The sequence below is a fragment of the Ochotona princeps genome, chromosome 3 (assembly GCF_030435755.1).
Source record: "Ochotona princeps isolate mOchPri1 chromosome 3, mOchPri1.hap1, whole genome shotgun sequence".
Classification (NCBI taxonomy): domain Eukaryota; kingdom Metazoa; phylum Chordata; class Mammalia; order Lagomorpha; family Ochotonidae; genus Ochotona; species Ochotona princeps.
The window spans coordinates 8735178-8748827 of record NC_080834.1 but is presented as its reverse complement, the minus strand read 5'-3'; the positions used below and the strand labels follow the sequence as shown (position 1 = coordinate 8748827).

General features: G+C 38.5%; 1 protein-coding gene across 1 annotated transcript in view; it reads right to left on the bottom strand.

Moving 5' to 3' along the window:
• The window catches only part of AGTR1 (angiotensin II receptor type 1), a 34238-nt gene extending 23415 nt beyond the window's left edge, over positions 1 to 10823 (bottom strand). Inside the window, exon 1 of the mRNA XM_004598810.3 lies at positions 10738 to 10823. The gene's annotated coding sequence lies outside the window, so the exon portion shown is untranslated. The remainder of the gene's footprint in view (positions 1 to 10737) is intronic.
• Between the last annotated feature and the right edge of the window lie 2827 nt (positions 10824 to 13650).

Here is a 13650-nt window from a genome sequence, read left to right as displayed (position 1 = left end):
AGCCACTAGAGGGCTGTATTACCTATGTTAAAACATCTTAAGCCATCCACCTCTCAGCTTCAGCCCCTAGGTCCTTGTCTTCAGATGGAAAACAAATCTTTTCAAGACACACACACACACAGTCTTACAAAAGAAGCAAGAATCCTAATAGGAACTCTTTGATTTGGACTAAGAACAGCTCTCCCACCTTATTTCCGGTAGCTAGCTAAGCCACCATCTCTCTAAAACAGAAATCAACGGGCAGGCACAGCCCAGGGTAGCAACATGTATTTGTCTGCAAAAGGCCTATTCAAAACAACCCCCCAGCCTAATCTATTGAAGGTCTCTATGTTTTAATTCCAAATTTTAAAGCATTTATTTCCCTGTTGCTACAGAAGAAGTAACAGAATATTCTCATTTAGTTCATTACACCAATTTTACTATTTCTATGAGGGGTTTGAAAGAAAATTTCATTTTATTAGTCATAATTTTATTTGTTTAAAAATTAATATCGGCGGGCTCGGCAGTGTGGCCTGGTGGCTAAGGTCCTCTCCTTGATCCCATATGGCCGCTGGTTCTAGTCCCGGCAGCTCCACTTCCTCTCTGTCACTCCTCCTCTCAGTATATCTGACTTTGTAATGAAAATAAAATAAATAAATCTTTAAAAAAAATTAATATCGGGCCTGGTGCGGTTGCCTAATGGCTAAAGCCCTTGCCTTGAAAGCTCCAGGATCCCGTATGGGTGCCAGTTCTAATCCCAGTGACCCTGCTTCCCATTCAGCTCCCTGCTCGTGGCCTGGGAAAGTAGTTGAGGACGGCCCAAAGCCTTGGGACCCTGCACCCGTGTGGGAGACCTAGAAGATGCTCCTGGCTCCTGGCTTTGAATCGGCTCAATTCTGGCCTTTGCGGCCTCTTGGGGAGTGAATCAGCAGATGGAAGATCTTTCTGTCTGTCTCTCCTCCTCTCTGTATATCTGACTTTTCAGTTAAAATAAATAAATCTTTAAAAACTTAATCTTTTTTCAGGTTTGATTGATAAAATTTTTGGCACAACTCTATCAACTATTGCACGAGCCCGGGATTGCCTGGTTGAAGAACAATAAAAGTTAGGTTGGCTAGTGACACCTCCTGCAGAGTATAACTGTGCCCCAGGTTCCCTAGGGGCTGTTCACTGGAGTAGTTCACTTGGCTCTGCCCTCTGCTAGGGACAGCCTAGGTTCAGAACCTCCAGAAACCTAAAAACGTGATATTCCACCTACAGAACCAAGCTGTCTATGAATGATGAAGCACACAGAACAGGCCTCCTAACACATCAGTTTCACGTATTCACATATTTAAATGGAGTGGTTGAAAACATTACAGATCTAAAAGCTGTCATTTACTGAGTACTGCACCAGGGCTTTGGGATTCTGAGGTTAGATTTTCAGATTCTAATTACGCCTGCATTTGGAGTAAGTGGCTACATTTGTTGCCAGGCAAGGTGTAATGCTAAGAGGCTCCTGTCTTTTAAAAGGCATTATTGCATCGTGTTCCCCGGCCTGTACCCTTCTAGAAGCACTAGCGAGTCTAGTGTGGTTTCCTTCACAGCCTGTCACTTTATTAAAACACAACAATTTGCAAGTGTTATTTGGCAGATCAGCTGGGTTCATTTCAAAGGCTAATATTTAACAGAGAGGAAAATAACTCATTCCAATCCTTTTAAAAAGTGTTTTCTATGTATCTGCAGGCAAATTGCCTAGTGTTTTATGTAGATCACAAAGCTGGGATTCAAGAATAATTTTGGTAATGTCTTGTACTGCTTGTCTCCATACTCCAAATGATCCATTCTACAGCAGAAGGAAGCTAATTCACAGTACAATAATTTGCACTACAGGCCACATTATTTAAAATAGTCAAGTTTTTCTCCATTTCCTGTTGCATTTCTGTCCGTGGCTGGTAGCATATGAATTAGCAATTTTCCTCCCTGAAAAGTGACAGAAAAATATCCGCTTTACTCGATGTTGAACACTCAGTGTTCCTGATTCTGCCACTATTATTCTAAATAATGCTGGCTTATCCTGGCACCCAGTATCAGCATGAACCTATCATTAAATACTAACACAGTCTTCACTTATATAAAAAAATGCTGCTATTATAGTGCTTAATTAAACACTAAGAGTAAGATGGAAGGTTCTGGAGAATTTCTAGAGCTGCACTGGGAGGGAAATGCTTGGAACAGAGATGTTGGGGTCAGTCCCAAAGTCGAGTTCTGACCTTGGCAGTGGTTAGCAATATGGGTCATTTAGCATCAGTTTCTGCCGGGCTGGGGGGAAATGGATGTAATAAGAGGATTTACACTTCATTTAGATTAAATAAGAAAGATGCAGACAGACTGACACGTGCCTGACACCACTAAGTGTTCGGTTTATAGATGTTCGTTATCATTTGCTTTGATCCTTCCTGTCTTCATTGATACAGTGGCAATAATCATGATTATCACTAAGTGTTGTTGTGAATTACAGATAAGATTATATGTGTGAAAGAGTGCTGGGCAAGAATTACTCCCTAAAATGTTCCCCTGAAGTCTTCCACTTAGAATTAGTTCACAAATTGGGACAGTTTCAAAGATGATTCATTCTTGGATTTGAGAATTTCGACTTCAGGTTTTTCAGCGAGAAGTCATACCATTTAGATTAAGTCTCTCTCTCTCTTTTTTCTGTTCTGAATGGCCTTCAGTTGTGACTGTATTAGACTAAACAGTGCATTGAAATAAGGATCAAGCAGAGACAGAAACCATTTCTGGAGCAGTTTGTAAAAAAAAAAAAAGTGAGAATCTGTTTAACTTGACGGAAGTGAATGCAAAAAGCCCCACAAAAACATAATCTTGCTTAAAATGCTGTTTTGAACTCTTCTATTTTTTTTCCTCTCTTAGTGAGCAGAGAAGTTTCCTTTCTCATAAATGTTTTGTAGTATCTCTTTTCAGGAACGACATTCTGGGAGAGGGAATTGAGGAAAGCACTGACTAAATAGCTTTGCAGTAGCGATACAATGCTGATTGAATTACAAGTATTCTTTTAACTCAACTTGTCTTCGCACCATTATGGGGATTTATTTTTAGAATTGAAACTAGCACCAAAAAGAGCAAGGTCTAGAGACCGACAAATAACTAAAGAGGTTTTATACAGAGAAAGACTAGATTTTGACAGTTTAGCCCTTATGTAGCAATGTCCAAGAACACACAGTTTCTGGAAACCCAAAGGCATTCCTTGCAAAGCCATCTGGGTTTGTTCACAGTAGTGCTGATGGTTTTACGTGAAAAAGGAAAACTTCTTGTTAAAAGCTATGTATTAGATACTCTTGCAATTTGCTAGTTCCTTGCAGTTTGGGTTTATGTGATGTTAGTAACATAAAGAGGGTTGGGAAATAAGAATTAAAAATAAGAATTGTATTAATAACTAGTTCCAGGACCTGGAATTCTACCAGCCAAGTTTGCATAGCGTTCTATTCCAGTTTAGCTGGCCAGGGACATCCAGGGAGTTCAGTATTGCACCCACATTCCCTTGTGGAACCGACACAATCTTTTCTATATGAACCTCTTTTTTTTTTTTTGGTCTGGGAGCCCAGGTTGCTTTGAACATGACTGCATCCTTGGATTGGGTGAGAAGAGCAAAGAGGGACCCAAAACCCTTGCATGGCTGGAGGTCATCCTGTCCCTGTGCAGAGTGGAGTGTCATTTGCCCAGAGAGCATTTGGATAGACTGCAATTTGGGGCACAATCCCTCCAGGGCTCAGAGAAATGTGGAGATTAAATGAAATAGGATCATACATAAAGGGCCAACAAAAGTCATGAATGATAACTGTTTTTAGTGGGAAAGACAAACACATGTAACTACTACAAATATAAACCACACTTTTAATTACCCAGTCCAATCCTATGAAAGTGCTTCTTCATGGTGGTATTTAATGATTGATTTACTCAAGTGTAGAAGTTCGAAATATACTTGCAAAATCTTATTTGACAGTGACAATACAAAAAGATACTGAAATTTGTTTGATCAGAAATTACATTTTAAAAACCTCTTAACCCAGCAAATTTCTTAACCACTGATCTAATATTTTTCACCAATAAAGTAAGTTGCACTTTGCTGTTGTTGTCCCATTGGTCATCATATCTCCTTTCTTATTCTCACAGAGCTCTCTAGGAGGCCTGGGAGCTGCCCAGTGGCCCACCAGGGAGGCACTGACATTGCAAATGCATGGCTTTCCATGGCCCTATCTGCTGAAAATAGTAATGAACTCCTTTGCCTAAGTTGGTAGTAGAGGAGCTGTATAAAATCAAATTAGCAGGAGAGAATCCATTAGTCTTCATGTTCTTATTTCCAACCCACAAACAAAGATTGTTAAACAGGCCTGTTCCTAATCCTCATTAGGAAATCTTGAAGAATTGCAGGACAGGGGAAAAAAAAAGCTTGGGAATCAGAAAAACAAGCACCACTGCAAAATAATACCAAGTTAGAATTGTTTCTTCTCATTCAGACCATGTATATGTTTTTAGAATTAATTGGTTTGAATTTTTCCATGAAATAATTTTATTCCTATTTATGTGTAGGTGGATCTCTCTCATACACACACTCACACAGGACACACACTATAACATTTTTTTTTTAATTTAAAAATTTCTTGTTGAATTTGAACACAAAATAACCTAATTGGAATAGCGATTATAGGAGACTGCTTTGCATTTAGTGATGTCCCTAGGACTTAAGCACACGGTGTATTTAACTAAGAAGATATCTAAGAAGACAAAGCTTTCATTAAAAACTATCTAATCGGACGGGTCTTTGGTCTAGCTGTGCCAGAGTGAGCACTTGTAGTGCTCGAGATACTGTGTGGGATGGTCATATCTCCTGTCAGAGTGTTTAGATTCATGTTTGTTCCCCATTCCTGCTTCCTGGTAATGTGCCGCTTGGGAGGCAGGAGGTGACAGCTCTTGTGAATGGGCTCCCCTTCCCCATCCTTCTCCTGACTCTTGAGAGACTCCGATTGAATTTTCTTGTTTTTTTTTTCTTTAAGTTTTTGCTTCGAAGCTAATCCATTCTTTTTCTTCTATTCTTTCCTCTTCTTTTCTTTCTTTCTAGATTTCTTGCTTTTGTTTAAGATTTCTTTATTTTTATTGGAAACTCAGATTTCCAAGGAGGAGAAACAGAGAGAAATGTCTTCCATTTGTTGGCCCACTTCCTAAGTGGCTGCAATGACTGGAGCTGAGCTAATCCATAGCCAAGAGGCTGGAGCCTCTTCTGGGTCTCCCATATGGATGTGTCCCAAGGCTTTTGGCCATCCTCAACTGCTTTCCTAGGCCGCAAGCAGTGAGCTGGATGGGACGTGGAGTACAAGCAGCGAGCTGGATGGGAAGCCAGGATACAAACTGGTGCCCACATGGGATCCTAGTGCATGCAAACTATGGACTTTAGCCATTAGGCTACCAAGCCTGGCTCATGAGACTGAATTTTCAAGTTGGCTGGCCCAGACTCTTTGGCTGCAGGAATTTGGGGGAGTGAACTAACTAGCAAATGAATGTACTATGTCTCTCTCTGTCTTTGCTTTTCAAGTAAATGAAAATGAAATAAAACGTCTGACAAGCCTGGAGGTGCTCACCAATACTCATGGAATAAATCACAATGAAACCTGTTGCAGACTTAGTCTCAGCAAGGATACCTGGTACTTAAGACTGTGCTCTTTCAGAAGGATGCTTATCATCATGGCACTGATTTGCTGTGCCTACTTTAGCAAACAATCTTTGGAACTACCTCATATCTAGGTCATGTTGGTTGCAAGAAGACATGCCATTGGGATTGGACAGTTACTAAGTGTCTGCAACACCGACTTAAGGCATTGGGGAGTGGGGAGTCTGACAAATAGGAGAGTTCATACATTGCTTTATTTAAAGATTTTCAGATTTCCAAGAGAGATTAAAAACAGATTGTTGCTTGAAGAAAATCTGTCTTCCTTGTGGCTTCGTCTGCCAGGAGGACATCTTCTAAGTCACATAGTTTTTCCAATTTCTTTTTCAACTCTCCACTTGGGCGGGTGTGTGCTGAATCCGTATCGGGACAGGAATACTCAACTGATCAAATCTAATTACATTTTCTTTCCCACTAAATTGTATATCACCTTCCCCTCTTGTGAGACACATGGCCTCTCTTGGGTCCTCCATATCTGAGTATTGCAAACCTAATTGATTTGCGACATTTCATTAATAAAGTTAACTAAAACTAATTATACATATTGAATAAAAGTTTCCCATGAATATGAATTTTCCTATTTAGCTTAAGGGATCTTAATGGTTAGACTGAATTGATGGAGAAGATTGCATAGTTACTTTCTCTGGGGACACACACATATACATATAGTAATTGGGGGTTGATACGAATGTGGGTAGTGCACGGGTGACAATACACACCAAAAATGAAAAAATGAACGTTAAAGATATAAAGGCATCCCTCTAAGAAGAAATCACAGAAATAACATGGATTTCTTCACGTAAAGATGTAAAATTGGGTTCGTTAAATTTGTCACATTAGCTTAAGAAACCTAAAATTTTAAAGAGTTACAAAATGTATTTCTATTATTATTTCATTCATAGCACAGACTTTTGTGGACTTAACTGGTGCATATTGTGTTTCTCACTTTGTAGCTCAGATGATCCATCCAGTGACATTTAAATTCTAGTGGAAGTTCAGGAAGGAGCCTCCTGCCTCAATTGTCCCAAACCCAGCTGATGCACTGTGACTGATATTTCTCATAGGATCATTCCCAATGTCAACGGTATTTATCCAGATGAATATAAACACCCTATATGTAAAATGAAGACTATTTGTTAATGGTTGAAGATTGAATAAAATATGCCTGGCCCTTTGGGAATATGCAATTATCTTCTTCATCCCAAGAGAAGCTGTTGTTATTAATGACTCCGATTTGCATTGCTTCCCACTCACTGTCCTACCTGGCCCTACTTGAGGAACCAGGAAAGAGCAAAAGGCCCAGTTCGATTTTTACTTGGGATTAAAGCGTCAGGAAGGGCCCAAGGAGCAGGGGATAGGTTGAAACAGATTGATTTCTGTGGCTCACCTTTGGGACTGTTTTGCAGTTCCCCTTCTGTGTGCAGAAGGAGCTTGACCCTGTTTGCATGGCAGTGAAGATCCCTTGCTCCTCACTGGAGTTTGGACTCGCATCCTCGCCTTGTTACTGGTGTGTCTGGGCTCTCCGGGTGAGTCTAGTATTATCTGTTTACATGGAAAGGCATCAAAGACCTCATTCCAGATAACCGTTTATTTTCCATCATGTCTGCAATGCATTCTTACATTTTCAAGATATCCTGGACTTTCCTGGAATTTAAAAAATGACCCTTATATATCTACATCTTCCTAAGAGTCTTAAAACCTTAGTTTACTGGGTGAAGAGAGAGGATTGCAACGCTTGGCAGTGACATAGTAAGCTTCTTGGCAGCAAAAGAGAGTCTAAACATTTACAGGTGAATTTTCTGGATATTTTAATTGTTAAAATAATAATAACAAATCACTTAACTTAAAGCAGAATCGCCTTCATTGTTAGTTATATGCTAAGCATATCTAGTTATATTACTTAAGTGAATTAATACTATTGGCCAATACTCTCAAGTATGTAAAGAAAATCCTGGCTGGGCTTTCATAGCCCCTTCTCACAGCTAGTTACGTTGCTATTTCAAATTCTTGATGCTTCAATGACTCAATTATGCTTTTAATTCTTTTTTGTCTTGTGTAATCATTAACTAAGAAAACAACTGTAACCGAACTTCTATTTACAAATGACTAGAAAGTAATTGAGACTGACATTTTATTAATGGGATCATGTTAGTGGAAAAATGATAACAAAGGATTTGAAGACTGTACTATAACTGAGCATGATTATGTTAATCAAAAGCAAAAGCAAACTACCGTTATCTGTGATGTATACTTACAAATTTAAATAAGGACAGAGACTTAACACATCAGGCACACATTCATATAAGAAATGAAAAAGCAAACTGTTATTCTATTGCTTATTTTATGTGGCTATCCCAGTGACTAAAAGCACAAAAATTTAAAAAAACACAACTCAGCTCAAGTGAAGTCAATACAATGGAGCATGCCTCTCGCTGTGTGAAAACTAAAAACTTCACAGCAAGTGGAGTGCAAAGACAACCTTCAAAAGTGATTCTGTATCTTCTTTACTTTTCCATATTTGGAGGTATTTAGTGATTATTTACTTAGTGATGCAGGTAAACAAGCCAGTAGCCTTCTATCTTTGTCCTGTGTTCACTGAACGTTCACTAACGTTCTCCGGTACGTTAGTAGGGAGCTGGTTGGGATGTGGTCTCAAAGAGATGTCCACATGGGATGCTGGCATTGTGGGTGGTAGCTCTACCCACTTGGCCACAATTCCCCCCAATAGAACCTTTTATGAGGATACAAACATTCTGTGTTTGTTCTGCTCTCTGACCACAGGTATTTACTGAGCACTTGAGATATGGCTAGTGTGAATGGAGAACTGACTCTTAAGTTTCATTTAACTGTAATTAATTTACTTGTCAAATTAAATAGTCATTTATGACACATGATTACCACACTGTATACATTTTAAGCCACTAAACACAGTTCTTTGTTTTTCTAAAGATACCAATCTGGCTTTCCTCATTTGTCAAGTAGATTTCAACATAAATGTTTGGTCCAATAAAGCAAACTCTGAAACTCTGTTTACACATTACCAGTTTAAATCGATAAGAGATCAAGGTTCTACAGTTTTAAGTTGGTAAAAGATGTAAAGTGAGATTACAGGGTTTAGGGAGTCTCTCTATGACAGCTACAGACATATTTTGAGAGGTATGCAGAAACAAAGAGAAACAGTGTTCCCATCTACTTGTCGTGAATTCATCGCCCACAACTGCAATGGCCAACTGGGTTGGCCTGAAAATGGGAGAACAGAATAAAATTCAGATTTCTCACAAGGGTACTAGGGATCCAGAGGTTGAGCCTTCCAGGACTGCCTCCTGGGGATTACCCTGGTAGGAAACTGTTAATCCACAAGAGAGCTGGCCTCAATGTGGGCAATCCAGAGAGGCTAGGCCAAAGGTTCATCCTTTTTGCATTTTTTTAGTGCCCACAAATTAGGATGGTGCCTTGGAGATTATTGTATAGGAAACCCAGGGAAAAGTTGATAGCTAGTGGTAGAATTAATATAGCATCAGATCTTTAACAAACGAAAAGTACTTCCTTATAATGAAGCATCCTTTGCTTATTAATCTAAAACTTCAAAAGTTTTATATTTTAAAAGCACTTTTTCCCCCCAGTTTTTGTTGTTCTTAAGCAAAGCGTCATAGCTTTTTTTTGGGGGGGAAGTTTTGCTAGAAATGTGTGAATATTAAAAACTGAAGGATGTGAAGATAAAGAAGGCAGTTATGAAGATACAGAATCATCTCCGTCAGGAAGCTTCTGGATTTACACTCCGTCTCTCCCTGCAGGGTCAGCTGGTATGAGAAGAAACAGCACCTCTGCTTCATGCTCTTGGGATGCAACGCAAAGCACCTGCCCTAGTGTCCTCCTCATAGAACACGGGAGAGCTCAAGAAGGCCTGCACAGCCCAAGCTTCAATACATCATGAAAAACCAACAATAAAACAACTTAGAAACTTTTTAGGATGTTACTGTTTTTATCTCCAAAATTAAAGCAGTTCTAAAAACTTCCTGAACACCAAAACGATGGGGAAGCTTCCTGAACTGCTTTCTACCAGAAAGTCTAACAAAGAGTAATGAAGTTGTATCGAATTTATTTATCTACTCATTCATGGTGGTCTCCTTGGTCTATCTGTTCTCTACTTTGGTAAAATGAAATCACATTTTCAAATTGGCACATGTCAATATATGATACTGATGTCATATATCAAATCTGGGAAGAAAAATTAAATATTCCAATGATTTACTGAATATAATCTGATTTTCATTTTTTTAATTACAGGGTAGTCACTAATGCTGTTAACAATTTTTTCTTAGGGAAATTTTCCATTTTTCTGGAAGGAATAGGAAAACCAAAGTCTTATTCTTTGAGTTGAGTGCTTCTTTTTCCTCAAAGAAGAAAAAAAAAACTTATTAATCCAGTAAATGGAAAATAGATTTTATGAAAAATATCATTGAGGCTGAGGACATGCGTAGCAATCCCCAGCAGCCCCCGGCAGCTCCCGGAGAGGTTAATGCTCAGTGTGTGAGTCCATGCTACCAATGAAAATCGGAGAGCTTGAAGGGGAGCTCCAACTAATTTAGAGTTGCCTTTTCTTGGAGTTCGTTTGTAAGAAAGACTCTTCAAGATATCTGAGTTTTCTCAAGGTGAGCAGTTCTGACTTGATATTTGCGGCCTTTAGAGTCCAGCAAGAGAGTGCTAGGGCACCACAAAGGCCAGCAAGGCTTGTGGCAGGTGCTCATAGCCAGGAAGGCTCCTTGCCAATGGGTCGCGCATCTCTCACATGGTTTACCCAGTACATGCTGGAAATACTTTGATAATTCTGACACTCCACATAAAATCATACATACATGTTCCTATTCTGTGTTTGTACATTAGAGAGCAAGAGCCGAGAGTAGGATTTCACTCTCTTCTGTTTCCCCGTTTCTTTCACAGAACAATGACGCGTGTGGCTTCCTGTGCTACTCCAGGACTGATGCATCTGAGACCACCCCAGACATCTAGGTACAATGCTATAGATGAAAGACATTTACCTGATGCACGTCTCCTCGATGGCCCGACGGAGTTATTCTGACAGAAACCCAGGCGTATTAGACTAATCTATCATATATCAAATCTGAAAAGAAAAAGCAAATATAGAAATGATTTACTGAATATGGTCAGATTTTTATTTTTTAAATTACAGGGAAGTCACTAACACTGCATGCTATTTGTCCACTTCAAAGTCATACCACCCTTGTATAGGGTTAAGTAAGGTTAACATGAGTACCTGTCACAGACACTCCCCTATTACTGCTCATGGTTAGTGTTTTCCCTAGTAACTTATGGATACACACTGGGGAAAGAGAAAAATAATGCTCTGGGGGTAAAATAGTGGAGTCTTACTCCAAGTCTGTTCCTGCTTTGTGAAGACATAGTTACTAAATATAGGAAATATATGGATAATGGTTCTACTTTCAAATTTAAACTTTGCTAAACTTTTCTTTTGGCATAAGGTTAAATAAACTACTGCACTATAATTAAAAAATGGTTTTTATTCTATTTTTCTTTTCCATGAAAGTTACACCTGAATGTTGTGTAAAAGAATATGAAATGAAAAGAAACATTTGTTCATTCTCTCTAATCTTCCATCTGGACTTAACTCCCAGGGATACTTACCACTAAAAATTTCTTATGTACCTTTACAAATTATAAGAATGCATAAGCATGCATATAAATGTGTACATCCATGAGTTTGATGTTACATATCATTATTTTATGCTCTTTGTATCCTTTTCTATACTTTTATTCTGTTAAAGATTTATTTACCATACTTGAAAGAATTACAGAGGAAGAGAGATCTTCCATCGCCAAATGGTCACCAAAGCCAGAGCTGGGCCGATCAGAAGCTGGGAGCTTCTTATGGGATGTTATCACGGGTGCAGGGGCTCAAGGACTTGGCCCACTGCTTCTCTAGGTCTTTGGTAGAGAGCTGAATCAGAGTGGAGCTGCTGACAGCCCTGCCCATACAGGATACTCGCACCACTGGTGGAAGATGGGCCTGCTAGACCACCACATCAGCCCACCTTTTGTTTATTTTACTGAATAATATGGCTAGTAAAATTTTCCACATTAGTGTTTATAAACCTACCTCACATTTTGATGACTATGTAATATTTTAGGAATTACAATGATAAATGAAACTATATTTAGCCACCTTTATATTTCATTCTTTTTTGTCTCTTGTCTCCTGAAAAATTACCAATGATCTTACTTATGCGTATGAATTTCAGTTTTTATGTTCACATAAGGAAGGAAAGTTCCAAACAGAACTGTTGAACAAATTTTTTTTACTAGATATTTTCTTTTTAAGATTTTTTTTTTTTATTGGAAAGTCAGCTCCACAGAGAGGAGGAGAGAGAGAGGAAGATCTTTTGTCTACTGATTCACTCTTCAAATGGCTGCAATGACCGGAACTGAGCTAATCTGAAACCAGGAGTCAGAAGCCTCTTCTGGTTCTTCCATGCAAGTGCAGGGTACCAAGACCTTGGGTTATCCTCGACTGCTTTGCTAGGTCACAAATAGGGAGTTGGATGTGAAGCGGGGCCACCGGGATACGAACTGGTATCCTTAAGGAATTCCAGCGCATGCAAGATGAGGACTTTAGCCGCTAGGCTACCACGCCAGGCCCTACTAGATATTTTCTACACACAATTTTTTACTAGCTATTTCTGAAATAGTCTCCATAAAGGTTAAACTCACTTCTTATGGCCAAATATATATCATCAAATCTTTTTCTTTTACCATGATAAGTGATTTGTATTTCCTTATTTGTGAATGATATCAACTTTTTTCCCAGTTTCTTATTATTTTCTATAGTTACTCATCTACCAGCTTGCACAGTCAAGCTCTCTGCTCAGTTGTTAATTGGGTTGTTAATATCTTTCTCATATTATAGTGCTTATGTTTGTACAGAGAGAAAGGAATTCGTGCATAATGTATGGCAAATAGCCCTTCCAGATTTGTTTATTATTTAAACTTACTTGTGTTACTTTTTATAATATAATCATTATTTAACTATAGCTTTCAAAAACTTTTAAAATAAGTTTGAAATTGAAGAATTGTTAAAATATTTTGTATAGCTTACTTTAAACTTTGAAAAAGTTAGCCAATTTTAACAGATTCAATATAATTCATAAATGTGATTCAAAGAATATAATGATATTCCCCTCCTCCCTCCTATTGCCTTTTTCCCCTTTTCTGTCTCTTTCAGTTTTTGACATAAGCATTTTAACTTATTCTACATTCAAAGACTTAATTCTTAACCAAAGAAGAAGTTTGTCAAATGAAAAGTGTAAAGGTCCTAATTCAGTGGACAAAAGAACAATCCAATGTAAAGATGATCATTTCACCAATATACCGTAGATTTTTCTTAATATAAAGATAACAGATTTCATGTATTTCATAGATACAATTCTAGGACTTTCTGTCCACCCTCCCTTTCATCATTTCTTTTTTCCTTTAACTTTTGCGTAACATAAATTCAATGCACTTTATAATCACAAGTCCAGGACACCACTGAACGTGGTGTTCGGCAAGTAAGAAGCAGAGATCCCCAGTCTACAGGAACAGATAAGGGCTACAAACCACAATCCAGTCAGAAGATGGCAGTTCCATTTTATACTTTGTAGAATTATTTAAGTACCAAATATCACAAAAATATGGTATTTGTCTTTTTTGGGGACGGGCTCATAAAATGAGTAAATTTTACAGTAATGACAGGCCATTGAAACCATAGTATTCTAACATCATTTTTAAAAGATCTATTTATTTTTATTTGAAAAACAAATTTTCACAGAGAGAGAAGGACAGGCATAGAGAGAGAGAGAGGACTCTCATCCCCTGTTCAGTCCCCAGTGGCAATGGCTGGAGCTAAGCCAATTATAAGCCAGGAGCTTCCTCTGGGT